This window comes from Zonotrichia albicollis, chromosome 1 (assembly GCF_047830755.1).
Source record: "Zonotrichia albicollis isolate bZonAlb1 chromosome 1, bZonAlb1.hap1, whole genome shotgun sequence".
NCBI lineage: Eukaryota > Metazoa > Chordata > Aves > Passeriformes > Passerellidae > Zonotrichia > Zonotrichia albicollis.
Window position 1 is genome coordinate 106,077,741 of NC_133819.1, and position 27,418 is coordinate 106,105,158.

The 27,418-nt window shown below is 38.2% G+C and overlaps 1 protein-coding gene across 10 annotated transcripts in view; it reads left to right on the top strand.

Annotated features, from left to right (window-relative positions):
- METTL4 (methyltransferase 4, N6-adenosine) overlaps positions 1-26,961 on the top strand; it is a 52,541-nt gene extending 25,580 nt beyond the window's left edge. For 2 of the 10 annotated variants that reach the window (XR_012582132.1, XR_012582137.1), the window contains 3 exons: positions 9,731-9,848; positions 14,991-15,057; positions 21,692-26,961. The gene's annotated coding sequence lies outside the window, so the exon portion shown is untranslated. Of the gene's footprint in view, positions 1-9,730; positions 9,849-11,366; positions 12,608-14,990; positions 15,058-18,770; positions 18,952-21,691 lie in introns of those variants that run through there. The other 8 variants (XR_012582128.1, XR_012582133.1, XR_012582131.1 and 5 more) reach the window with 5 other exon arrangements.
- Positions 26,962-27,418: the final 457 nt, after the last annotated feature.

Consider the following 27,418-nt stretch of genomic DNA (forward strand, 5'->3'; position numbering starts at 1 on the left):
TTTTTATGAGGCCTACAGCCTAATTTTTTTAAAGTACCCAAGAGAGTTTAGATTATAAGGAGCTATTTTTGACCAAGTAAACTGGCCAGCAAATTTATGAAGATTTCTAAATTTCTAATAAAGTCAAGGGAGTGTAGAACATAAGAGGAGTCTAAATATTATTACAAATTTCACTGCATGATGCAACTTCCACAGATTTATTATTTTTTTGGTCCTGTGCTCTTCAAGGTTAATTGTGATAAACCTCAAAGTAAAAAATGCCACAGGAATCAACAATGTTAATATTACCTCTAGCATTATAGGAGGAAACTTTCTGGTATTACAGTGCTGAAAAGCCTCATTTGCAGAGGCTGGCAACTGTCTTACACAACAATTTCATTTAGTTGATACAATCATGGCTTTGTATAGCCATTTACATAATGACATTATAGGTCTGTAAGAGAAATAGGATTATATTATCCCATAACAAAGTTACTGAGGTTTTGATATAATATGAAGACTCCACTTTTACATGTGATTTTCATGAGAACACTCTTACAAGGAAATTATTTGCCTACTATCACATTGCTCTTTTTGAGGTCTTAAGTAGCCCTGTGAAGTCTAGGCCTTTTCTTAAGTGTCTGCTGGTGATAGGTGGCCATTTCACTCCAAATCACTGTGGTAACAAACTCTTCTTTCACATGAGTAGTTTGCCTTTTCCTCTGTGTATATATAGAAGGTGAAGCACAACAAAGTTGTGGCTTTGTCACACGAGTTTCTTTACAGGAGGATTTGCTGAATGTACACAGTGTGTGCAAAAGAGGAAGATCTTTTACAAATTCAGAAAGGAATGATGGGCAGTGAATAGTGATTGAGCTGTGGGATGGCTCCTTTGCAAGGGGGATGGATGTGCTTTTTTGTAGTTTATCTTTCCATCGTGGTGAGTACTCTGATTGGAAAGGTTGCATCAATAACAAGAGATTCACTTCAAATGAAGATGTTGCCTCAGAGTTTTTAATTCTCAGTCATAAATCTTTGCCAGAAATCTAAATAGCTCTCTCAGCTTTTCAGATCTCTTCATTATACAAAATCTCTTTGATGATAGTACTAGCAAAAGCAAGAGAAAATAAATCCAAATGCATTTGCAGAGTTGACTCCCTTTGCAGCCCAAAGATGTGAGATTATATCTGTTATCTTCATAATTTTTTACTAGCCATTTATGAAATGCTTACCCAATGAAGATGTAATAATTTTCACTTGAAATCTTGGTACTAGATATTTAGTTTGAGACCAGCTGTGACACTTAAGTATTTCCTTCTTTGATGAACCAGATGATGAAATAATCTAATTAGTCTCCTTATGAGAAGCAGTCAGAAGTATGATAGCTTTCCTATTTAAGAATCAATATAAAGGCAAGATGGTAAAATCTGGCAGGGCATCTGTAACATGAATGCTTTATTATGAAGAAATGGAGGCTTCATACAGATTTGATTACAGAGGATTACTTATCTTCCTTTGCAACAGCCAGGGATTAGCAAGCAGTCCTTATTCTTCTGCATACTCTGCGTGTCTGTTTGTGAGAGAAGGGGTATGTGAATAAGATTTAGGGATACAACTATTTAGTTTTTCTCTCAGTGGGTACTATAGGTGATAGTTTCATATTTGCAAGACCTTTTTTCTTTCTTTCATTTCTTCATAGCAGCAGCGCATGTGATGGTCCTCAACTGGAATGAACTTGTGAATTTTCTTGGAAGCTGATGAAATGCTGCTACATTACACAAACAAAGCCTTTGCCTGACAGCTTCTGGTGTCCACTTTTCTCATCACTGATCATCCTTTCTGTGAATTTCTCAGCTTATTCAGACTAGAAAACAACAGATAGCTCCCTATAAGTCAGGCGTAGTATTTTCTAAACCATCTGTGACTATTTTTTGACTCATTTTTTCCATGTAATCCCAACACTTTTACTCACTGCATCAGACATAGCTCCTTCCATGTCTTACAGGGGTACCAAACCAGACTATAATTGCCAGCTACATGTGATTTTAATTAATGCTTTACCTTGAAGGAACTGAGCTGCTGGTGGCAGCTGAGGGTGTATGAGTTCCTCATCTTGTGAACATTGCAGCCTCGTGTTATAATCCACATCCAAAACCCACCTCCTTTAGAAATGAATTGCAGCTGCTCCTGATATTTAACATTGTAAACTTCTTTTGTATCTTTTATTGACCCTTAGAAACATCACAGACCACAATTTTAGAAATATTGAGCTAAGTATCTAACAATTCTTGCTTCTAGGTCACATGGTGTGCTGGAGTTGGGTAACACTGTCACCTGCAGACATTCCCTTTTTTCTGATTGTTCTAGTAGAGCCTGCTCATGTTGAGCTATAAATCTCTTTAGACTGAAAAAGGCACATAATTCAGGAGGCTTTCTAAAAGCAGCCAGAGCATTTATCTATTTCAGTTGCAAGTATTCCATCTTTCTGTAGCAAAGCTCTATGTCTGGGGAGAGCTTAATATCAGATACAGTTTTCCCACTGGATGGGGATCTTTAATGTATCACTTGTGAGTAGTAACTCTCTTTGCTGACATTTACAGTTGCTGTTGATATTTCTTACTTCTTAATGTTTCCAGACACTGAGCCTTCCAGGAGGGCCTAAGCCGACTCAGGCTGGGGTGCATTTGCCTCCTCTGGGAAGCTGTTTTGCAGTTTTGAATATCTCAGCTATTCATAAAAAGGCAATGTGACTTTGCTAGCCCTCCAGAGTACATCTGTCTCACTGACTCACCGCAGAGATGCTGAAAACAAATATACTTGCCAGTCCTGAAAGCGATGCTTGGCTTGTTGGCTTTTTCATGCACTTGGAAGAACACAGCCAAGCTTTCTCAGGAAGGGCTTTGGGCAGACAGGTCAAGATGGCAGAGGCACCCAGCCAGGATGGCAGCTCAATGGATTGAGAGCTGGACTGCTGCATCATCTGGTTCATTAGAGGATGAGGCACTTAATTGTCACAGCTGGTGTCATAGTGAATCTCTGTCACCTTGGAGAAGAATGATAATTACTGAGTATGACCAACATGAGCTCTAGGAAGAGATGACTGGTAGCATGCAATGAAGGAGTTTTTATGAGGACGTGCAAGATGAGAGTAAGTCTACATAAAGCTGGAATTCCAAAGTAATGGGTCAGTATAAAGCTTAGGATTCCAGGTGAAAACTTGTAATGCATGCCAAGCTTGTATTAAAAAGGTAGCCTCTTTTAACCTTTAAAATATTTAATGAACTTTTCACTTGAAAATTTGACCTATGATGAAGATTCTCTTTAGTTTGAGAGGTCTGAGTTAATTTCTGAGTTATTTTCTCTTCCCAGGTTTTGTTTGCAGTGTGCTTAGCTGAGCATGATGCAAAATACTTAGCCATGTATAATGTAAAAGATCAAAAAGGCAGCTCAGGCCTTCAGCTGTTGTCTTTAAAGAACCATCACTTACATGCTTACTACCTACTAAGAGGCTGAGATTTATGTGTGCTAAGTCTCTTATCTGGCTCATTTACTCCATCTTTGGGAGCATGATTGTAGGTGGAGAATGAAAACGGAGAGTTCAGAACCAGATGAGAAAAAGCAGTGGTGATTTCAAAGCACTGAAATTAAGGCTAATATCTCAAATATTGTCATGGTCACTTGTCTTACCTAGCATGTTCTTAAACTCCTTTGCTGTGACAGAGGTGGCTGTTAACTGAAGAAAAGCAGAAAATACTGCAAACCACTGATGGTGGCACTAGAGCCCCATCCCTGTGTTCTCCTCCCCTGAAAGCTAATAAAGAACATCAAAAATAGATGTTATCGGGCCATCAAGAATTAACAACATGCACCAGATGGTAACACCTACCCTTTCCTATATACCTAATTTTAGCCCAGACTATTTACCAGCAAGTTGTGGCAAAGGTTGAGGAACCCAGTGCCGAGGATCAGGAAGTGAGTAGAGGCAGGAGGGGCAGAGAGATTTTCTCTCACTTCTGACCCTCTTTCAGTTAATAATTTTAATCAGTGCCTTTGCACACCACGATTACCCTCAGTGAAATGAATGAAACTCTTTCCTTCAGCCTCAAACTATCAACTAGTAAACTGCCCGTTGAAATCAGTTGACATACCCCAAAAAATGGGGCTATGTTTCATGGCTGAAATGGAACTGTCTTCCTGAAGGTGTTATCATGGGAAATGCAATTAGGTTATGTAGTGTGTGTGTAGGGTGGGCACATATGCTTATGGATACACATACATATTTTCACTCATCATGTTTTGTCCTTACCTCCTTGCTTTACTTGCTTTCCTTTCCTGGCACTAGCAACAGTGTGATTTAGGACAGTGCATTGGTGCACTTTGGATCTGTCATTCTTGTGATGGAGTATCTAGACTGAGACCATGTTTTCACCACAGGCTAACTCAGGCTCTCACATACATTTTAGTAAAAATCTCTCTGTCAGTAGCACACTTCAACTTTTCACCTGTGCTTATGTGAGCTCTGAACAGATCTTTGCTTGCCCAGTGAGGGGCACAGTCTAAAGTCAAGGTCGCTGCTGAGAGGTGGCCCAATTCAGCAATGCAGTTCTGTCCAGTGCAGGGAATGGCTGAAAAGTGCTGGGCAAGAAAGAAAGAGGTCAGGATTTCTCCACCTGGAACGAAGGATGCCACAGTCAGGGTGAGCAGACCCTGCACCAGATGTGTTTGATAGCAGGTGGTCTAGTTTCTCCGATGGAGGAGAAGCAGGTTTCACTGCTGGAGGTGTCCACCCCAGATGCTGCAGCCCCCCAGCAAGGGACAACTGGCATTTAGCAGCCTTATCTCTGTGCTCTGTCCTGTCATCGTTCACTGAGAGCAGACCACACCAGCTTTGCCAGAGGCTTGGCTTTCACATCCTGGGCACGAGTCACATCCTACAGTGCATGACTCCTGCCTTGATGCTGAGCAAGGGGCTGACTGGATTCCCTGTACCCTTTGATGTGGATTTTCTTGCTCAGTCCCTGCCAGGTCAATTGGCCACAGGCTTCAATTTACCCATGAGTCCTTACTTTGAAGATGCAGGGAGGGTCTGCAGATCAGAAGAGACCTGAAAATTTGTGAAAGAGGATGTAATCAACAGGAGAATTTTCCCCAAAACACTGGCAAACTGCTCTGCCTTTGAGAAGGTCATGTATAGATTTAATTTATTTTTGTTAAATTGCCATATCACCAGCTGTTTCCTAGTGGGAAGTTCCATACACAAGATGTTTAAAATGTTCTTCTGGTGCGGATGCTTCGTGTAAACAGCAGTTCAGTGAGAGACAAACTGCCCTGAGTTGCGCCAGTGAATAAAAATTACTTGAATCCCTGGTTCTGATCTACTGACTAACTGCTGAGCATTTTCTGTATTTTGTGCCTGGTTTGAAGTGCCTGAAAGTTATTGGGGTTTATATTTATTATTTAACAGACTTCTCCTGGGAAGACAGCTCTGGCCTCTCTCCACTATGTTTTTCAAGAATAAAAAGCTCACAGACCTATTAATTTTGAAAGTTACATTAATGGAAAAAGGACTGTTGAATTTTTTTAAGGTTGAGTTTTCACATTTACAGTTTGAAAAATCATTCATAAGGAATCAGTTTTCTTTATAGAACTGCTGCCAATTTCACAGGTGCAAGCATTAAATTTGTGTATGGGATGCAAATTGCTTTATGTGAGTAGTCAAAATGTGAAATTATAATTGTATTAGTTAGGTAAAGTATAATTTGTTACCCCTGACTGAACATAGTAGCACTGGTCATTACAAAGAATACAAGAAACCCAGTGATGCCGATGATTCTTACATAAATGCTGGCCTATGTGGGCATTTAAAAAGGACAGATGATTAATAAAATAGCATAACTTTGTATCCCAGGATTCCCATAGCTTCAATATCCTTTCAGCTTGTATTTTCAGAACACCAAGCAAAATGAGTTGCTGTGAAAATACTGCTGTTATAGCAGAGCACCTTTTTTCTTGTAAGCTAATACAAATAGTAGAGAAGATTAAAAACCACCTAAATTTAAGGTTCTTAATTCCCATACCCCTTTACCTAGGATCTCAAGAAGTTGATAAATTCTAATAAAAGCTATTAAAAAAATAAAATCCAGAGAACATATGGCATTTGACTGCATAGCAAAGAAAGATGCATTTTTGCCTTTATCCAGCTGACTACATCATCTTTGGGCAATGAGCAGTGAGCCAGAGTCAGATTTGCTTCCTCAGCTGCCTTAAACTGCAACAGGCCTTAAAAAGAGACTTTCTAGCACTAATAGTGTTTCAATTAAACTTTCAGAGGACTCATTCAAGTTTAAAGTTTGAATATCTTGACACACAAAGGGCAAACACCCTTTCACTGAAGGATTTTATTCTGCAGCATGGTCAGGAACTTGCAGCAGCCTTGAGTTAATTGAATGCAGTCTGCAAGAGAAGTGTAATGGAGCATCCAGACACAATGCAATATATTCAAGTGTTTGTCCATATAAGTAGTTAATTGATTGTGTTGCTATGAAGCACAATTCAAGGTTATTGTATTATCTTTAGCACAAAGCTGTACAATTACGGAATCATACAGTTTGCGAAATACATTTAAGGGCAAGGTAGGCTTAACTACTATGTTGGGAATGACAATGAATTATTTTTCCTTTCTTTATCTTACTGTACCCTTCACAGCTCAGGGATGTCATCTGGTGCTTGGTAAAATCCTACTTCTATTTTGATTTTCTACTGGAAGGATTGATGGTAAAAGAGATTGTGTGTGGTTTCCAAGGGCATGCATTCATGTTAAATATGGTTTACATTTGGAGTCTTGATAATTGACCACTGCCAATCATTCATGTATCATGCTTTCAGCCTCTCAATAATGTGTAGATGTTAAAAAAAGCATACAAAAAATCCTATACAAGGCTTAGCCTATCGTCCTCTCTTTCTAAACCTTTTAAGCACTTTTCTACATGACCATGAAGTCCAGAAACTTACATAAAAGCTGAAATTTTCCTGGAAATCTTTATTCAGAGGAATGGGGAAGTGCTGATATTTCCACAATTTCATTGAGATTGTGAAAGTTTGATTCTCTTTTTTCTTCTATCCAAGCATCCATCTGGACCTTGTGAAGCTCATGTGAAGACAGATTTGAAAGCAATATTCCATCTTACGTTCCCTTTCTTTAAGTCAAAAAAACCTCCCAAAAATCTTATAACAAATTGGAAGGGTTTTGCTGAGCTAGAAATGTTGAATTTTTGGGTAGGATTTCCTATTTTTTCTCCTGTTCACCATCAGTGCAGCTGCACTAAATGAGGAACAACCTGGGGCAGCAGGCAGAGGGAGACAGGACCACAGATGTGTGGATGCTTCACCAACATTTGTCACCCTTGTGGTACAGTGGTGAGGAGGAGGTGGAGGGATCAAAGAGAAGATTTTTCTGTGTTCATGAAAAAGCTAAACCTCATTAAAGGCATATAGCCAAGCACATGACACAAACTTTATTTAACTTCATTCCAATGCAAGCACAGATATGCTTCAAAATGTCCCACTTGTGTGTGTGTGTGTGTGTGTGTGTGTGTGTGTGTAGCTGGCAGAAATGACATAATGTAAATTTCACAATTGTAGCTATAACTGAAAATAGTGAGGTAGCTACAAATATTGTCATCCAGTACTTGGCATCTTAATCCCTTGCTGTTCAAGGCAGACAAAAATGTTTGTGAAAAGTCTCAAAAAGCCTTATATTTAACAAATGACAGACTGAAACTAAAACATCATGGTCAGGAGCCTTTTTAGCAAATGAAATAGTATTATGTTCTTAGTATGAGTGTTAGATATGAAATACTTCCCAGGAACAACTATTTGAGGGTATTCCATTGAGGAAATAAAATTATTGTGAATTTTAAGTAACTTTGTGAAAGGAGTTTCCATGCAGAAGTATTTAGATTACCTTTCTATCTTATCTATTCATTAGGTGTGGTCTGTCTGCATAGAACAGAATGTATATATATTTATTTCTCTGTATAACAGAATGAAATGCCTTCTGCATGTTTAGTTATGGAGCCTGTATCAGCTAATCTCCTTGAGACTGCCAATGCCATGGTTTCCTCAATGCATTAAAAAAGAATATGGATTGCATGCTACTGTATGTGTTCTTAGATTTCTCCTTTGAATTTGATAGGAAGTTATGGGTTTTCAGTGCTGAGGCCCTAAAGCACTGTACACATGCTAACAAATGCCTCAGACCTAATGAGACAGGAAATTGAGAGGCTGAAATGGAATAATAAAGGAAGAAAAATATTGATGCTTGCATGATCCTGGAAAATGACTGTTATGTTCTATTACAGAAATTAAAATAAGTTTGGCAAGGATTTACTATTGAAGAAAAGTACACATGAGGCTAAACCTAGGGTAAAAGAGCAAAACCAAAACATCATGTCAAACAAAAAGCCTTTGGAAGAGGCATCAATTAAGATACAAATTGAGTTTTAAAAGTATTTTTAATTAAAATGTTTCATTTAATATGGACAATAATACAAGAGAATTATATCTGAACTTTAAAGCAGGTTGACTACCTGTAGGAGAGCTTCTAGATGCTGGTTAAGGAGTTATGGTTTATATAATCAAAAATTAACATATCTATAAAGATGTCTGTCTGTTAGCAGTTTTGAGAATGTATCTACCATTTTGGTGCCTAAGCATAATTTCCTCTTCTTGTTTGCTGTGAAAACCAACAACCAAGGACCTGTGGAGAGTTCTCATTTTTTAAGGATGTTCTGGTCCAAACTGTTTGACACAGCCACCTGCAGGAATTGCCTGGCCTGGCTCTTCATTAACCACTTGTTGAATTTTGTTTCCATGACAACTTCCTATATTATACTATCTCAGAAACTCAGTAGAATTCAGACATCAAGTTAAAACACCTAAATATTTCTCTGAGTTGCATCTCTTGTTTCCTTGGCAACTTCCTCTCAAGTCACCCTAGGATATTTCAAGGCACCCAAGACAAATTTCATCGCATTGATCTTTTTAATGAATTTACACTGACCTGCAGTATACACATTGTACCAAACTTAAAATATTAGATGACAGAATCTTTATTGATTTCATTCAAATGCTGCTTCTCAGCCGAAATCCAATTACTTTGCCCCAGTACGTACATTTTCCCCATTAAGTCTGCAAAAACAGTGCTATAAGGCGCTATCTATACGTATGCAGACCAATCTGAAGATTAAAAACAACTTTGCATACCAAGTGCAATGTTTCTGACAGAAACAAGGGCACGTTTTTGCTGCTCTGGAGTAATGTGTGATTATTAAAATAAATTCTAATGAGAAAAGGTAAATGCAGAGGAAATCTCAAGAAGCATTGGCTTCTTTGGTACATTGCAAAGGCAGCAGTTAAAGAAACCATAGCACAAAAAAATCATTCCAGATGCTAAATCCCGTCCTTCAGCCCCAAAGGAAAAAACAGCTAACACTGATTCCATGCTGGTCACGAAAGCTGGTAGCTCAATAGGTCTTCCCTAATTCTGCACATTCCCACATTCTGCTTTTCCTATCTTGGAGCAGTGTTAGAGGCTGAAAAAAAACAAGATGAGTCTTGTTGTATCTTGTTTCCAGTCTCTACCTCCAAAGTCCCCTTAGGAAAGAATGGGCAGTTCTGAGCAAATATTTAGCTGTAAATGTGGGTAAACGTGGGTAAACAGCATTTTCATCTCCCATTTTTCTCCTTTCAGATTGATTGGTCCCATAGCCTAAGGAAGTGAAACCAAGATCTGTTATATAGGAATGGAAAAGTGGAAACCACATCAGACCCTGAAAATTAATCTCTGGAGAAAAGAAAGGGCTGAAAATGTAAGATCCTCACACCAGAATCTTGTCTCCACGTGCAATCCTACCACACTTGGTTTCCCTAGTGTAAACTCATATCCTATTATTTCTGAATATGGCTCACCTTCTTACACTGGCATCTGTTTTTTGCTGACCTCAACCCTGGTTTAGCATCTTCCCATTTTTCTCATAGCTTCCTTTTACCAGGTTTACTGAGTATGCTTCCCTCTAAAATAAAACCATAACCAAGCACAGACAGCACAATGGCTTCCTCACAAGGGTGCAATAGCCCTTCTTACATGGCAAGGGCCACTTCCTCCTCTGTGTTATGGAGATGAATTGGCTCAAGCAAGAGCAGTTTTCTGAGTGTCAGTCTGAATCTAAGCCTTTAATTTGAACCAGTTGATGTTCCCCAGGAACGATGTCTGGGGTGGTCTCTTTTGGTGAAGACCCTTTAAGTCCTGATCCAGCACTGTGCATGTGAGATCCAAAGGAAGGGAAGAAGCAGTGGAGGACAAGGACGATATTTTTATTGCTGTGCAAATTGGTTGTCATGGTGTCAACACAACAGTATTTGTTTAAAAGAAACAGAATTTCTGCTGACAAAGAGATAAATGAAGTTTTAAGAGAGAGAAGTGTTTTGAAGTTAAGCTCAATGCTTAGGAGCACCTGAGAGAAAATTAACTACTTTAAGCTCGCATAAAGCCTAAAATAGAGAGCCTTGTATCACATTAATGCTAATTGACAGATGTGCAACACTTGAATATAAAGATTTGAGTCATACAGTTATATGTAAAAACTAAGCAGCAATGGCTTCATAAGAGGTAACTGGAGATGATTAATTCATACATTAAAAAAAAATTGAGCTGTTTGTCTGAGCCTGAGCGATCATCCATCCCTCTACTGAGTGTCTGCTGCTTTCTTAGTTTTGCCTGGCAGGAAGTGATCCTTTGAAGACATAACGACTTGTCTAATTTTCTGCATGTTAGAAGTCTCATTAAGTATAATAAATTATGAATTCCAAAGAGATTATGGTGGAGGGAATTTGTTGGATCAGAGCGTTAAGTGTTAAGCCCTTCTGCAAAAACATCAGTTTACTGGGACCTCAGCCTAGATAGCACGATAGATTTGGGTAAGATAAATAATAACATTTATAAGTACCAAATTGTATGATATGTGTGTAATTTCAGGCAAACTTAAAGTGCATGGCAATTTTAATGCTATTAAACTTCCTTGTCTCTTGAGAAAAATGATGTATTTTTTTTAAAAAGAATTCCACACACTCTTCAAATTTCAAATGCAATTCATAGTGTTTTGTAGATGGCTTGCACTGCCAAGACTTGCTGTTATGCAGAATGCACTTTAATTAAGATTTTAATGCATGTCTTATGTCAACATTCATGGTTGTATTATGCTGTTTTAGCCTAGTGGTAAAATACTGATATGAAATTTTTAGTAGAAACTGTTCTTTGAAAGTATTTTTTGTTCTTGCTTTTCTCAGACTAATTGTCTTTGATGCACAAATATTTCAACTTTATTTAGGTGGGAGTATCAATGCAGGAGAGTGTATGGTGCCTGGAAGGGATGAAGACTAAGTTCAGGAAAGACTGAAAGTCTTTCCAGTGGTTTCAGTTGGTTTTGGATCATGCTGAAGCAAACATTTTCAGATACTTCAGTTCCATATTAACACTCATGTAATGACCAGTTCTTAGTAAGATAAGGTATTTCCTTTATCAAAATATATGATGAAAACATGTATCATTAGAAAGAAGATTTTCTTGAATGAGATCATCCATTTGTTTTGTTGCAGTCTAGCTCTGAGCAAGCAATGCAAATATATGTGTGTTTGAAATAAAGGATGTTTGTTGTACATATGGAATCAGTTTTTGAGATAATATCTTGCTACACCACTACTTTCAAATCATTGACAGAACTGTGGGCATTTTTAAGAGAAGGAACAAAAGTAGAGGCTGATTTATTTACCCTGGAGACAGCTAAAAATCCCATAAGGTTAGAGACAGTGTGTTGATCTGTACTTGTACTTCCAGTGTAAAGGAGTGTAAAATATACTGCCTTTGTCTGTTCCATTTTGTTTCATTACCGACTTAAATTCAGAGGGATTGCCAGAAACAACAAAATGCTGCCTGACACAGTGGTACCTCTTTTACAGATGGGCATGTGGCAATGGCCTGAGGGTTACATCTGCTTTGCATATGAATTTGCATGGTATATTCATGAGAGCCTAATGTGAAGGGTTAGCCTTTATATATTTGTATGAATTATAAAGAAACTGCATAAAATATGTTTCAAAGGCTGCAGGGGGAAAGGGTATAAAATGGAAAACTGACACTTCTTGTGTCCATCTTTTTCTTCATGCATTATGTAACATGCCTTCTACTGCCAATATCCATCAGGCTGAAATTCTTCAGGAAAAACTCAAAATGCTAAATCTTTGTTTGGAAGACAAAGAACCTCACAAGTGAGATGATATTTGTTTGGAAATTGGAAGCTGAACATTTATCCACCTAGGTGAAAGCAATATCACAGTAAAACAAGATGATTTTGGTGCCAGTAGCACTCTCAAATATATGAAGGAGTTCTTGGAATCTTTTCCAGGACTGCTCATCTAGTGAAGTACAGCATTCACCCTCATTCCCTATTATTTTTTATTTCCTGAAATGAATTGTTAACACAGTGAAGACTTTGGAGTGTAGTTTCCAAACTGTCATTAGCCTCAGGAGATCCAGGTTTTGTCTTCTCTCATGCCTGCAAAACCAGATGGACTTTCCATCAAAAATTCTGCTGGCTGAGGATTATTCTCCTTCTCTCCCCCTTACTTTGAAAGAGGGTGGTATGAGAAGGTGTGCTGAGGAAGAAGTGGCTGTGACCATTTCACATTGTGTTCTGATAACCTGGAGCTTCTGCAGAGATTTAACTTTCTGTTTCCCTGTAGCATCCCTTGTGGTGCTCAGAATGGGCACTAGAGGTACCTCAAGGAAAGTCCATTCTTTGACCAGGAAGCTCATCAACATCCAGTCACTTCAGAGAATTTCAGTTCAGAGACAAAAAATATAGACATGTCCCTTTTGTCTGGGTGGGTTTGGTTGATTGTTTTTGTGTGGTTGTAAACCAGATCTCCAGCCCAAGTGACACCTCAGCTTGAGACAAGCACCACCAATCCCAGGTCCACATTCCCATGAGGCCTGAAGAAACAGATATATTCATCACAGCAGAGTCCTGCTGCCAGTAAGGGTGCACATGTTATTCCTTTGGAGAAGTCTATCTGAGTCTATCTAACCTTGTCAAATATTTGCCTTTCACTTTGACAAATTACATGGTTGTTGCCAGTCTTTTTTCTTTTTCTTTTTCTTTTTCTTTTTCTTTTTCTTTTTCTTTTTCTTTTTCTTTTTCTTTTTCTTTTTCTTTTTCTTTTTTCTTTTTTCTTTTTTCTTCTTCTTTTTTCTTTCTGCAATGGGTTCAAGCTGTACCAGATCTCCTTTCCTGTGAAGAAAGTTACCTCTGCCTGAATCGCCCCTATTGTTGCAGTGCTAAAAGTAAAGCCTCAGCAATTTAAACAGGAAAGTGTCTCATGATTTGGAAAAGACACTAAATCTATCAGGAACCAAGGGGCTTAGGTTACAGATGTGTGACCCAATAGATGGTGAAAATCCATTTTGATTCATCTACTTGTGAGGGTTTTTACATCACACTCTCAACTCAGATGTTCTTTTTTTAGAAGACAGAAAAGCTCTTTGTCTTTTAAACTAGTGATATACCATTATTGAATGAATGTGAGTTCTATTTATGTTTGACTGAAGTGCTTTTGTCGTGGTCTGATCAATCCTTCCTGAGGCTCACAGAAGACTTCCAGCTGGCTTTGCTGAACTTTGCACTGTCTTTACTGCATGACTGTGATTAGTAAGGGAAGGCTTCAGAAGGCTTTGCTTACCTTAGATATTATTCTCCATTTATATATCCTGAGAGTTATGAATTCACATGACTGTAATATCATTTTTTCAAACCCTTGTGAAGATTATTATTTATTATAGGCAGGGTAATAGCACAATTTTTTATACTATAACTAGCAAAATTGCTGAAATTGAGTGCCTTATTTTTGCCAATACTTTTGACAGATACTGCTGTGCTTCCTATACTTTTTATTGCACAACATAGCAGCATGTAAAATGATGGAGAGTGTAGTCTAGTGACTCCAAATGAATACTTGCTCAGTCTGAGACTTTAATCAATGTAAAAATACGAGGTTTTTATACTGAAAGGTTTCAGCTAACTTCTGATTTTTGTCTGTTTTTATTCTGTGATTGTATTTGGAAATTATCTATCATCTTTGAAACAATTATAACTGCATAGAAATGAAATTCTACTGCAAAGGGTGGTAGCCTGGTGCTGCATCTCCCTTCCCATGTGTCTAAGAGCCCCATGTTTAACTTGCAGCAGTATTTTTTAATTTGTCTGTCTGAGGCAGATGCCGATGTGTAACTAATATCACTGAAATATACGAATGCATTTCCATAATTAGTGTCTTGTGAGGGTAGATTTGGATTTAATGCGGGATCCAAGTCTTAAGTGTCTTGCAGATTGCAATATACTGATTAATACTGTCCTCTCAACCAGAACTTAGTTTAACAGCCACCTGTTTCCAAAATATCCAGAAATCCACAACTGGAGTAGCCCAGCAGTTAAATCTGAAAAATGAATGAAGTTTGATGTACACATTGAAATTTAACTATGCTTGTAAAAGAATATTATTAAAGCTGGGGTTGGTAAACATTTGGAAATAATTTTGAATATTTTTATTCAGGATGTATTCAGCCATTAAAATTGGCCCTCCAGGTAACCTTTCATACAGCACTAATATTATTTAAAAGTGGAAAAACTGAATAATTAAATGACTTTAGGGCACAATATTTACCAGATGTAATCAAACAGAGTTCAAGAATGAAGAACAATCAAAATTTACTTTTCTGTATAACTGCTTCCTGCAGCAGGGAAAGGTTTGCTTTCATTGGCCCTCCTTAATTAAATTCTCCATGTATACCATGCTGAATCCATACTCACCCAGCAGCAGCTAACCTAGACAAGAAGAAAGTAAGAACACTGGAATTTAATATAATTTCTTCTCTTTCTGTTGTGTTTGCATTTGCACAGTGCACTTACCCATTTCTTAGGGGAGAATCCAGAAGCAATTATCAGAGGCTTGCCACTTCTGAGAGAGGTATGCAGGAGAGAGAAAAATGAATGTTAGTAGTCAGAGCTTGTTTGTCTTTTGCTGTAGGAATGTCAGTCAAATGCCAGCAGCCTGTAACCCTGCGATGAAGCAGCTGCCCAGCTCTCCCACTGTTGCTTGTGCTGTATATCTCTGTGTCTTGGTTTGTTTCTGGATTGGGAATTTTTCTCACCTGATATTTCACAGAATGAGAAGGAAGTCAGAAGATTATTACAGAGATGGTGCCCTGCCAGGCAGTATCCAATTGAAGTATTGATTAGGCTTGTGAGGGCTCCACTGGACCAGAAATTCTTTGATGCCCGAGTTTGCTGCTGGTGTCTGGAACAAGTTTTATCTGCAACAGAAAACAACATTTTTCATTTCTTTTAACAAAGTGCTTACAAATTGACTGGTCTTTGAAAGGCACATCAACAAATTTTAGCCATGTCCTTGGACCGGCACTACATGGTCTAAAGTGATGGTGCAAGAATGACTAAAATTTCAGAACTAGAAACATTAAGCAATTCCTGTTTTATTACAAGAGGTCTGAAAACAAAGTCATAGGATTGCATTTAAAAATAGTTTTCTATCTGAGTGGAGCAAAGAAGCAAGCATGTTGTGTGTAGAAATCTGCAGTAATTGACTCAGACCTGTGATTCTCCTTGAGCAGTGACTAAGTTCACCCTACTGGGGATGGCAGAGCCGTGATTGTCTTCTTGCAGACAGATGGCCTCCCACACTTTATCTGATTGTCAGGAGAAAAAGAAGGGAAAGAATTGCAAGGGCAAATTACTATTACTTGGATATGGAGATTTTTGTGCCCTTTCATGCACTGAACGTTGTTTATTGCTACACCTTCTGCAATCCTGTTGCTAACAATCACCCATCTGAGTTCATGCATGGTCACAGCTCTCTTGGACAATGTGTCTCCTTACTCTGTGGTATGTCTTCTTCTGGTTTGCTATCAGCCAACATTAGTACAGCCCTGAGACAAATGTGAAGAGGGGGATACTTCTTGTCTTGTGCCTACTTTTGAAAGGGACCAGGAAACTCAAGGAGGAAATCCCTCCTATCTGATTCTACTTACAGCTCAGGATCCAGGCTTTGTCTTTGTATTACAGAGAAAAATCTCTGCGGAGTCAAGACCAGACCCCATCCTAAGCTGCTTTCCCTGATGAAAAAGGAAAAGTACTTCAATATCTTCTTGGATTTAAGTGAAAATATTACCTTTTTTTCATGTATAGTCTTAGATAAGTACATGCAATTTTGTAGTATATATTTTAGAGTGCTGCCAAAAGCACTGTATTGTACTACGTGAATGCAATGGCAAAGAGCTAAAGCCTATCTCCTTGTGTCAGATAGGACTGCTACTGGCTAAAACCATTCCTGGCACTATCCCACACCTCTCCATCCCACTGCTGAGTCCCTGAACTTTGTCTTTGACTCTTCCTCTCTGGTTCTCATACAAGTGTGAAGGAAAAAATCACAAACCTAGTTGTTCTTAGGAACGTATAGGGAATGTTCAGTTTTCAAGTAAAATATTATGCACCCCTTCCCCCACTCCCTCCCCTTATATAAGACTTTCTTTGGCTTGCATAAAATCAGCCAGTGGAATTTCATCCATAGGAGAAGTAATAAATCTGCCAGGAAAGCTCATTAGTTTAATTTATTATGATTAAATACAAGGATTGTTCACTTCACTGTTTCATCAAGGATTATAATCAAGATTTTAAATGTGGCCAGAAGGGACATTTCAGCCAGTGAATCAGTCCAAAAGACAGAAAGCAGGTCTTGTATAGGAAAACATAGTTAAATATGCAAGTACAGTACGTCTGTGTGTGAATCTGAAATATAATTGCATAACAGTCTCGACATTTAACATGAAACAATTCTAGGAGGGACTCATTTGGGGATGGAGGCTGAGGGCCATTATTTTTCCTCTCCTTAGAACTAAGTTTAACATATAACCTTTTAATAGAAATATGAGCAAAATAAACAACTAATTCTTTGTGGTCCAAAGCTGTCTGGACAGACAGATGGGTTTCAGGGAAGATTGTTTTCTGTATTCCTTGAATGACCTAAAATATTTCCAAAGCAGATTAGTGTTTTAAGGGACCATTCACACTATCCAATCATCTCTCCTAAAATTACTGCTTATAGAGCCCGTGACTCAGCATGTGTTTTCTAGCAGTGGCTCGTGAGAGAAATGGTTTATTGGTGGCTGAGGATTGCATCTTTCTTCCTTAGTCTGCCTTTAACCATTCCCTGAACCTGTGGGCGGGATTCACTCATGGTTTTGTCCTATCATCCTCTTTTTTTCTCTTCCTCTTTTCCTTTAAATCTTTCCCAACGTAATCCCCACCTCCCCAGTGTGTGTGGGAGCTATCAGTGAGGCAGGTGCATGCCAAGGACTGGCGTTTCACCAAGTGTTTGTGCATTTCTCTAGAAAAATAGAGGAAAGTCAGGAACTGCCAGAGTGAGTCAGGCCTCTGGTTTCTCTAATCCACCATTCTCTGACATTAGGCACATATTCCTCTGAACCATATAAATTCTCTGTGCTGTTTTCTTGTTTCCTTCTCTTTTTACAGGTAAATTTAGTCCAGTCTGTGGAACTATGGGGGGAAAAAAAGGTAGTAGCAGAATACAATAGGATTTCAGTTGAAGGAGAAACATATTTCTGGGCTGTTCCTTTTTCATGAGGGATATTTGCTGATGCCTGAATGCTATAATGACAAGTGCACAACATTCCACTTACACAGCTAGTTTGGGCACTTAGCACCAGTGACTGTATGAGCACATTGAGCAAGTTTAGGGACAACCTGGAAAAAAAATCAGGAAACACAAAGCAAAGGAAGCACAGAAAACAAGTTTGCTCTAGGATTTGAACCAAGTACTTTGACCCCTAAAATCTGAAGCAGAAAATCAGATTAAACCATGATTAAACAAGAGGATATGTTAAAAAGGTATGCATTTACTTGTTGAACATCACTTAAGAACAATTAAGATTGAAAGTTAGCAAAACTTGAAGAAAATACCCATATGGAAAGAAAGGATATATTTATTACATTTTTAATCAAATGTAGCACATTAAACATCATTTGTGTGGCAGAGGAGAACTGACTGACAAAAATCCAAGAAAATAAGATTTTGTAGGAAAACTTCAGTTTGTGGAAACTAAAATTTGGAGGGTGTAACTTAAGCCCTGCTTAATCAAAGCCGAAATTTTTGTTCTAAGCTCAGCCAACGTCCCCAGATACCTATTAATTTGGAGATTAGGCTCCCCTGGGAATGGGACTTCAGGTGTAACTCCCTTGATGCTGGCTCATTCAGGCTGAGGGCTTCAGCCCAAGGAGGAATCTGCTCCTGTGGAGGTCTGGGACAGGAGTGAGGCGGCTGCTGCTGCAGAGATGACTTTTGGGCAGCCAGGAGCAGTGTGAATGCACTGCTGTCTGTCTCACCAGACACCTGTGCTGCACAGCAGCTGTGGAATGGCCTGCCACAGGGCATGGGGACGTGCTGCCCATCCCTGTGGATGGCCATCCTTCCAGCCAGCTCCATGTTTCAACTTTAGCAGCAGGTCCTGTACTCAGCCACCACTCTCAGGCCCACAGGATGGGAAATGTGGTTGCTCTTTTGTGTGGGCTTTTTATCAGATGGAGCCAGGTGGTGCACGTTCTACTGCCATTAAAATGCAATTCTCTTCAATGAATCCTTGCATGTAGGTAGGGACTGCCACGTTAGATCATTTGCAAGTCCTGCCACCATCTGGGATTTATGTGCAGCGTTACTCAAATGATACATGGTGCACCCCCAGGAAAATGATGGCAACGAAGAGAATGTACACTGAATGCATTCATCGACCCTATTCCTAGGAGGAGAAGCAGAATCTGTTTGAGCCTTCTGGTAATCGTGTGTGGGTTTTTTTTTTCCTTACAATAATGATTGTTAAAAAATCATTGTGTGCATTAAAGTTCATTTTACAAGAGAGTAAATGTCATGAATGTATCAGTGAAATATTTTCAGGGTTGGGCCCATGTGTCTGTCTGATTAAAGAAAGCTTGAGTTTTGCAGGCAGTCTCACATGTGATGAGGTGGTTGTTATGGTAACAATACATTTTTTATGAGTTGTAATAATGACAGAGCAACATCTTTTAAATTATCAGGATTTAAAGTTACAGCTGCTTTGTTTTGCCTTCCATTAACCCCTTAAAATAGTGAAATATTTTCATGGCTCTGTGGTAACATCTGCATGCTTTTCTTGAGTGTGTAAAAAAAAAGATCTTTAAGAAGGTGTATACCTCAAATGAATAACAACTTTCATTGTGCCTCAAGAATATTGCTTTTTCCATACCCACTGTGATTACTTTTTACTATTTTTTAAACAAGTATGTTTCTTACAGTATGACAATCTTAAGTGTAGCCAAAGCGCTGGAAGGATTCCTAGTGTTCCCAAAATTAATATTGATGTTGCAGTAATTTGCTGCTAATGTTTTTGGGTGTCTTCTGGGAAGAAATGGAACTTCAGTGATCCTTGTGACTTTCCTAGATATCCCTGCTGGAAAGATTTGATTTGATTCAAGGTTTATTCTTCACTACAGCCTGCCAGCATGTGCACATGCTCAAGACCACTGCTCACCAGAAGTCCTGATGATTCTGCAGGAGCGCAGAGACTTTTTTTCTGAAAGAAAAAGGACTTTTGTCTTTAGTGGAGAGAGAACAGGGATTGCATTCACACATAACTCACATTTGTCACCACTCATGTATGAAGCAGAAATATCCAAGGATTTCACTCTTGTGCCTTCTTTTAGGCACGGTTGCCCTCAACACATCCAAGTCATCCACTTAAACAGCCCATCCCACTGCTGTTGTTGACCAGGAAAATTTTATTCCTTTGGATGAGACAGACTATACTAAAGAGAAATCATGAGCAGCTTAAAAAAAAAACTAGCCATGGCTAAGATATTTCTGGAGTCAATTTGTGAGACTTTATTCTGGAGTGCGTTCCATTCACACACAGGAGCTCAGGGGTTTGGTCTGCACTGAATGCAGGGCTCCTCTACTTGCTGCCTGAGGAACAAATATTTCAGCTCACTAGGTCTCCTTTCTACTGATGTTGCTAATATGTGAAAAGGAATTGTGGAAGAATAGCACAAATAGAAGTTATCTGTAGAGAAAACCAGAAGTAGAATCCAAGAAGAAACCACTTTTCCTCACTGTTAAGGAAGCCACACATTTAAATTACAAAAAAATACAATGTAGAGTTTGCTTTTATGTGTCCTGTGTGTCTAAAAAATGTTTTGCCTGTTTCTGAAAGTATTTAAAAGAATATTTGGTCCTCTGTTGCCGTCAAGCTTCTTTACCCCCTAGGCCATTTGTTGACAAGCTTCCATGTATCATTGCTTCTAAACACCTAAGAGACCATTTTAAATGTTAAAAAACTCCATACCCATCTGTTCTTTGAATAAATTTTAATGAAAGGAAAAAAGGCATTTTTTATGTAGAATTTTACCTGAAGTGGATCATGTTTTGTTCAGAACTCTTAATCAGTTTTTCTGTCCCTGCCTCCTCTGTTTGAAGGTGAGATATACTCAGTACTCACATTCCTTTTGGCATGTAAAGTAAAATGTCACTCTTAAACTGGATGAGATTCCCCTTACAAAATAAGAGAAATCATCATAAGAATTAAAAAGTCCATTCCATAGTTTTATAGTTGGAGGTTTTATTTTTCTTATGCGTTCAAACAAGTGGTACATTAGTGTATTCACTGCTTGAAAATAACCATTTTCTGATTGTCTTCAACGGATGGATCATTTGATTGAGGAATACCAGGAAAGACTTTATATGTAGTTTGTGGGTGGAACAAAATAACCTTTGTCTACAAAATCTGCTTTTAGTTTAATTCTCAGGACTGAATTAAAAAGTATTGCTCTAGCATGCCTGTATATTTAATTTCATACTTCATGTGATATGAATGTCATCTGATACACACATGCAACTTCATCAGTTTGGGATTTTTTTCCTCCTTCCCAGATTTTTTGAAGGAGGACTCTTTGGAAAATGAGACTAAGATGTGAAAGGACTGCAAAGATTTATCTTTCCAGGAAGAGTCCTTAAACATAGAAGTTACCAGAGCTAGAGTTCCTAAGGATTCCAAACTTGTTGAAGGATAGGAGTAGAGTTTTTTCTTTTTCTTTTTTATTTTTCTTAAAGAGCAGTGGTTTAGAAAGAAGTAGAATGCAATTTAGCTGAGAGAAATGCAAATATAGATCAGGATAATTATGTACAGGTGCAGAATGGAGAATAATGCAGGAACACTGCAGAGGAGATTATTAATTACAAAGGTTCACAAGATGAACATGAGTCATGGTGTTGTGGTAAAGCAAGCATCACATTATAGTGTATATAAACTAATCCACTACCCCTCAGATATATGAAATAATAACATCCTGTGGTGGCACAACCTCCACTGCAGAGATGTAGCTTGTATGGGTATTAAATTTAGTAAGTGTATGAATGACCAAAAAAAAAAAAAGTATATAAATAAACCATAGAATCATGTCAGATCTAAGATTGACTAGATGAAGTAATAGAATTTACTACATATTTCTCATTTTTTACAATTTTTTTCAATCTCTTCCCGCAGGTTTCCAATTCAAAACTGCAAAAAGAAGGAGAGACAAGAAGGAAAATCAATTTAATTTCCACATCTGATGCTTTTCAAAGACAGAGAATACTAAGTCAAGGAATTGACTTCAGGATGCGACATATTCTTTTAACAAAGCAATGAAGTGCTGAAATAGATTGCCAGGAGAATGCTGGAATCTGTCAGACTCCCTTTAAGAACAGGCTGGAGGGAAATCTGCTAGGAAAGACAGTTGATCCTTAGGGTGAAGAAATAACATAAATAATCTCTTTGGCTCTGTTTTATAGATTTCTCTGAGTATTGTAGTGTGCTGTTTTGACTTAAAACACAATATCTATCACTCATGGCCTGTACAAAGCTAACCAGGTCTATGTGTTTTGATTTTCTTACACCTTGCTTTATTTGTGAATGTTCAGTAACAACTAGTAGATTCTGTAGCTGGTATTTCAGGAGATGGGGTAAGTGAATATTTCAAAGAAAGGATATTTAAAAAAACTGTACTCATTAAATGACACTAAGACTTTCACAATGAGATGATGCTATAGAACTGGAATAAAATACTCCAATATACAGACATATTAGCTTTAATCTATGGATTCTGTTGGCTACCCAACTGAAGACATTAGGCAAGTGGATTTTTTTTTAATTTAAAGACTCAAACCTTCTTAGTAACTAGATCTGAATAAACACACAAACTCCCATCCTGCAGCTGGAACAGAGTCAACTGTAAGAAGGGTTTCTCTGGGGTGCTGAAGATGTGCTGTAAAAGGTCCTTAAGATGAGTGGAAATACCTTATTTCAGTTTCATCTACAGTGCCTCTCAGGCAGGGCCAGTCCTCTGTACCATTTATTGAATGCTTCACTCACTCCATTTGGTGACCAGTTAATCTCTTCCACACCATTCTTTTCAGCAGTAGCACTTCTTTGTCAAGTAGTTCTTCAATGATTTGGGCAGATATTGAAAACATGGCCTTTGGCAGTAATTGGAGTACCAGATACTGATAAATTTTTTGCAGTAGAAAAAGCACTTTCTCTCACCATCGTCCTTGGAATGTGTGAAATGAGATGCAATGCAAAAGCAGTGACTTCACCTCTACTTTTTGGTGCCAAGGAGCAAGTGAATGCCTGCAGATGGCTCTGAGAGGTATATGAGGTGTCTGTGCACAGAATATGGTACCAAGCCTGGGCGAGGCTCAGGCATTGGCTTTCCTGCCTGACTTCAGTCACAGGCTACATGGATAACTGCAGAGGATGCTGGACAGCTGATTTCCTGGGCTGTAAGTGAAAATCCTTTAGGTACCTGCTAGGTGGTTACAACACCCAGCGAGAGCTCCAAAGGTTCCCTTCCAGTGCTGAGGTTTGCTCAGACATGGCGGGAGGATGATGAGAATGACCTCAAGGACTTAGCCCTTCCTTGGAGGGCAAGGAGGGCATAGATGTGTCTGTGTCTGGCCAAAGCTGTTTCTGTGTCCTTTACCTATTTTTCATTTATCTGTTACCTGTTCTTCCTCTCCACCTCTCTTTTGTCTAAAGAGGTACTTCACACCAGTTCAATTTGGTGTTTGAATTTTCCTGAAAATATAATTTTGTTTTCATTTGCGTCTCTATACTAGATATTATTTACATTTTTTCTCTTTTCACTTTTCTGTTCTTTTTCTCGTTACCTCCTGGTATTTAATAAAATCCTAGGAAATTCATATCACAGCTTTCAATACCTATGGCAAAGCCCTTTTTCCCGGCTTAACTTGAACCACAAACATCTCTGACTCAGCTTCATGCTGTGGATTCTGTCATTGATCACCACATTTAAAAAGGGTTTAAAGTTGACTTGATCATTATTTACAGTGCTTAATAGTAAAAAATGTATCTTTTTGTAGATTTATCTTTTTTTAAAACTGTAACAAGATTTAGAACTAGATCTCGAAATTGTCTTTCCTTGCACAAATAAGGATGCCATTTTAGAACAACTTTTCCCGAAAGCCTGAAAAACATCTGTATAATCTGATTTTTCTAAAAGGTTGTAATAGTCCAAAAATTCTGATGCTAATCCTGCTTCTTAAGTACTTTTCTCCTACTTTGGACCATTTTTTCAAAGCAGCCCCAAAATACTCAGTCAGCCAACTCCATGTGATATCTCACACACATTGAACTTAAAATGTCAAAATGAGATCCATGTTCCTGAAAAACAGTAAAAACAGAATCATTTTTACAAATTCTATAATTTATTAGTCTCTTTTTTTAGCCTGCAGGCAAATAATGAAAAATTTAAGTTTTGTGTTCTTCTGCCTGGGAACTGCTTCACATCAGCAAGTGAAGAGTGAGCATATTACATGCAATGGTATGAAAGGCCAAGCTGTTGATTTCATGAGATAATGGTATGGCTGTTATGGAATTGCTGAGCAGAACCAAATTGCTTGCTATGAAGTGAGGAAAGGTATTTTCATATTTCCAGCTTCCTTAATTAGTTCAGCCAATAGCTGGTTTTGCTTTGGACTACATAATAACTTTGCACTGTTCTGTTTATTCACATAAGAAACATCTTGTTTTTTGATTCCTTTGACATGTTGCTAGACATAAGCCTCAGAAATCATATTCATGGATTCCATCAGCTTAAGGGCAGATGATGTTCCAGTGAAAGAAACAGGAACTGACTTTCCAAGGTGCTGAGAAGAGTATCTGAAAAATCAGGTACTAATAAGGAATCATGAATATAAAACTATGAATTATGAACCTAAATCAACTGCCACAGGAACTGTTCTCACTAAAATTGAAACTGTTGTGGTATGGGAGCCACAATTATTCTATGGTATTAGCTTTATAAGGATATCTTTGATGATCTGTCAGCTCCCGAAGTTCTGAACAACCCACAGGACACTTCTTGCTGACACCAGAGGCACAAAAGGGTAATTAATGAAAATCTCCAAGCGCTGAAACAATGAAGTTAATGAGATTTTGACATTTTGCCTGCCTGGGGTCAATGCCATTCATTTTGACCTTCTCTGGGGACTTAAGGAGGCAAAACAAATTAAAGCTGTGAGGAGTGAGAGCACCTGGCCTGTGCAGATGTGAGTTTTGGCTGCTTGTGGCCCCCAGGTGACAGAGTAAGAGGCAGTATCAGGTTTTAAAAAATTGAGGTGTTTTTTGTAAGATATCCTTACCATGCTTTGCTTCAGATCTGGCTGTGGCTGAAGAGCAGGTGACACTAAAAGAAAAGACCAAGACAGGGGGAGTGATCTCTTACAAAGATTGTCAATGCAAATCTCAGGGGGGCCGTGACTCAAAAACTGAGATATCCTGCAAAACCTCCATCCCTCCCCAAGCAGGAAAGAAGATGGGCAGAATGTGAGAAACTACTGTGATGCTTTGCACAGGCCATAGAGAGAGATTTGTAAAAATATGTGTTTTGTCAGCCTCCAGTTAATTTCAATATTGGGTTCTTATGCTACAAAATGACAATGTTATAAGAATGTCAAGTGCCTGAATGTTATGATAAGAATACATTATAATCATAAATATGACCATTAAAAACTGCTTATAACAAAAGAAAAATTTTAGAAGAAGGTCAGATAATCACTTACTTGGAAAGAGTGGCAGCCTTAAAGACAGTTGTGGAAAAAGTAGATGGCATTTAAAGAAAATATATTAGTTTGAGCATAATTTGTTATACAAAGCTTTCAGCCAAAGATAAAGGGTAACTTATCCACAGCTAAGTGTACCTTCATAACTCAACCAGAAAAATAATTCCAAATGTCTTGGATTCCAAATTTCAATTAGGACTTTGAGTGATAGCTAAACAACATCTTTTATTTCTTACAGAAGTGCATTGCTTCAACAGAATAACATGACACAATCACCACAGGTACTGCAGAGTTCTGAAAATCTGAAAGGATTTTTTTTGGACTCTGTTTATGTGTGAGTTGTTTCCAGCCCTTTGTACCCACTGAGAGTCCTGTACAGTACTGAGAACAGCCTGGAATCCCTGACAAATACCTGGTAGTGCCAACAGCTGGAGTAGGCAGAATGTGAACTCCCTGAAATGGAAAGTCATCCAAAAACATGTTTTTTGGATCCCAAACCTCCTTTACTTCTTAGTAGCTAATTAAATATTTCCATCAAAGTGAATTAATAAAATTAAGTTAAAAATTAATGTTGATGAAGTGCTTCACATACTCCTCTATGCAGGGTTTTGTATCTGTCCCTTATGGGAAAGAATAGCTGAGCCAGATATTATTTCCACAGTGATTTTTTATGCATTTTTGTGATGTGACAAATATTTGTTGACAGTTTGTTGCAGGTTGTCACTGTGGACCCATAGGCTTTCATGGAGCTACAGGACAGAGCCTGCAGAAAGAAACAGGACATGCAGAAATTGTGATTTCAGTGGAAAAACGGAATAAACTTCTCTGTAAATTGGTTAATTTACAGAGAAGACTTTGATGGAGCTTGTGGCACTCTTCAGGTACATAAAAAGCCTCTGCTAAGAAAAGGAGCATTTTATGGTACTGAATTCAAACAATGGCCATGGTGGTCTGGTTTAAGCATGAAAGGACTTGTATTTATTATGTATATTTCGACTCAACAATAAAATGCTTAGCTGAACTGGAAAAACTCCATTTGGGGATTTAAGGAATTATTTAGACATAACCTGTTAAGGCTTCTGTAGATGACTTGAACTGGGACAGGGGATGGACTGTGTCACTTAGAGTTGCTTTGAGCCCTGTGTTTGTGTCCCTGTGGTTTTCTTCCATATGTCCACTCTGCAGTAATGTATTATCAATATCAATCAATGAACTGAAAGTCTCTGGGTATGTGTGGTGAAACTTTGTCTTTGGTAGCAGGAGATTAACATCAGATAAGAGCTATGGTACTCCTGTTCCTATTTCCTAGTCTGTTCAACTGTAAATTAAATAGTGTCATTGATGTGCTGCTTGCCATGGGATTAAAAACACTCAATAAAAAAGCCAAAATAGTAGGGGGCAAAGGAGATTTCATGGAAGACCTGCAATTTTCTGTCACTTTGCTGCTTGGCACCTCCAAAAGCAGAGCCTTTAAAGTGTGGGAGAAACTAATTGTTCAGTCATTTTAATAGAGAAGCATCTAAGTTACAAGCAAGAGTTTTGCTGTTATGTTTATTTGGGGGGTAAGTATAGAAAACATAACATTTCTTCTTCATGGTTGTAAGAGATCAACTTTTTCTTTGCCAACTATTTCTCTCCCCAGCAAATAATATAAAAAAAAATCACAGTACCCTCACCATTACATTCACTGAATTCAGTAGAGCTGGTGGCTGATTTTAGGTCAATATTATAATTAGAGTAATATGGTACCATTTTATTTTAATTTTGTGGAGAACTGAAGCACAGGTGTATTCAAGGCTGATTAAGCCTGCAAAATTCTTTAATGAAATACAGAGTAGATATGTATAATTTTTTTGCAATATATTTCAATTATTTCAATGGGAAGTAGGTGTTACAATGTGATTTAGATTAAATGTATTTTAAATGTATCACTATTCGTTTTAATAAAGAAAACAGTACAGTCTATAAGTAATTTGAATATTTAGTCGTGTACAGAACAGGCAGCATAAATGAAGAAAAGAATGATACTAGAAAGATGACTCAACTCTTCTGTCACTCGATGTGTAAGGACGTGAGAGTGCATGGTACTTAATCAAAATCTCCAGAAAAAACTTGTGGAAGACAAAAGGAAAAGCATACCTCAACTTCT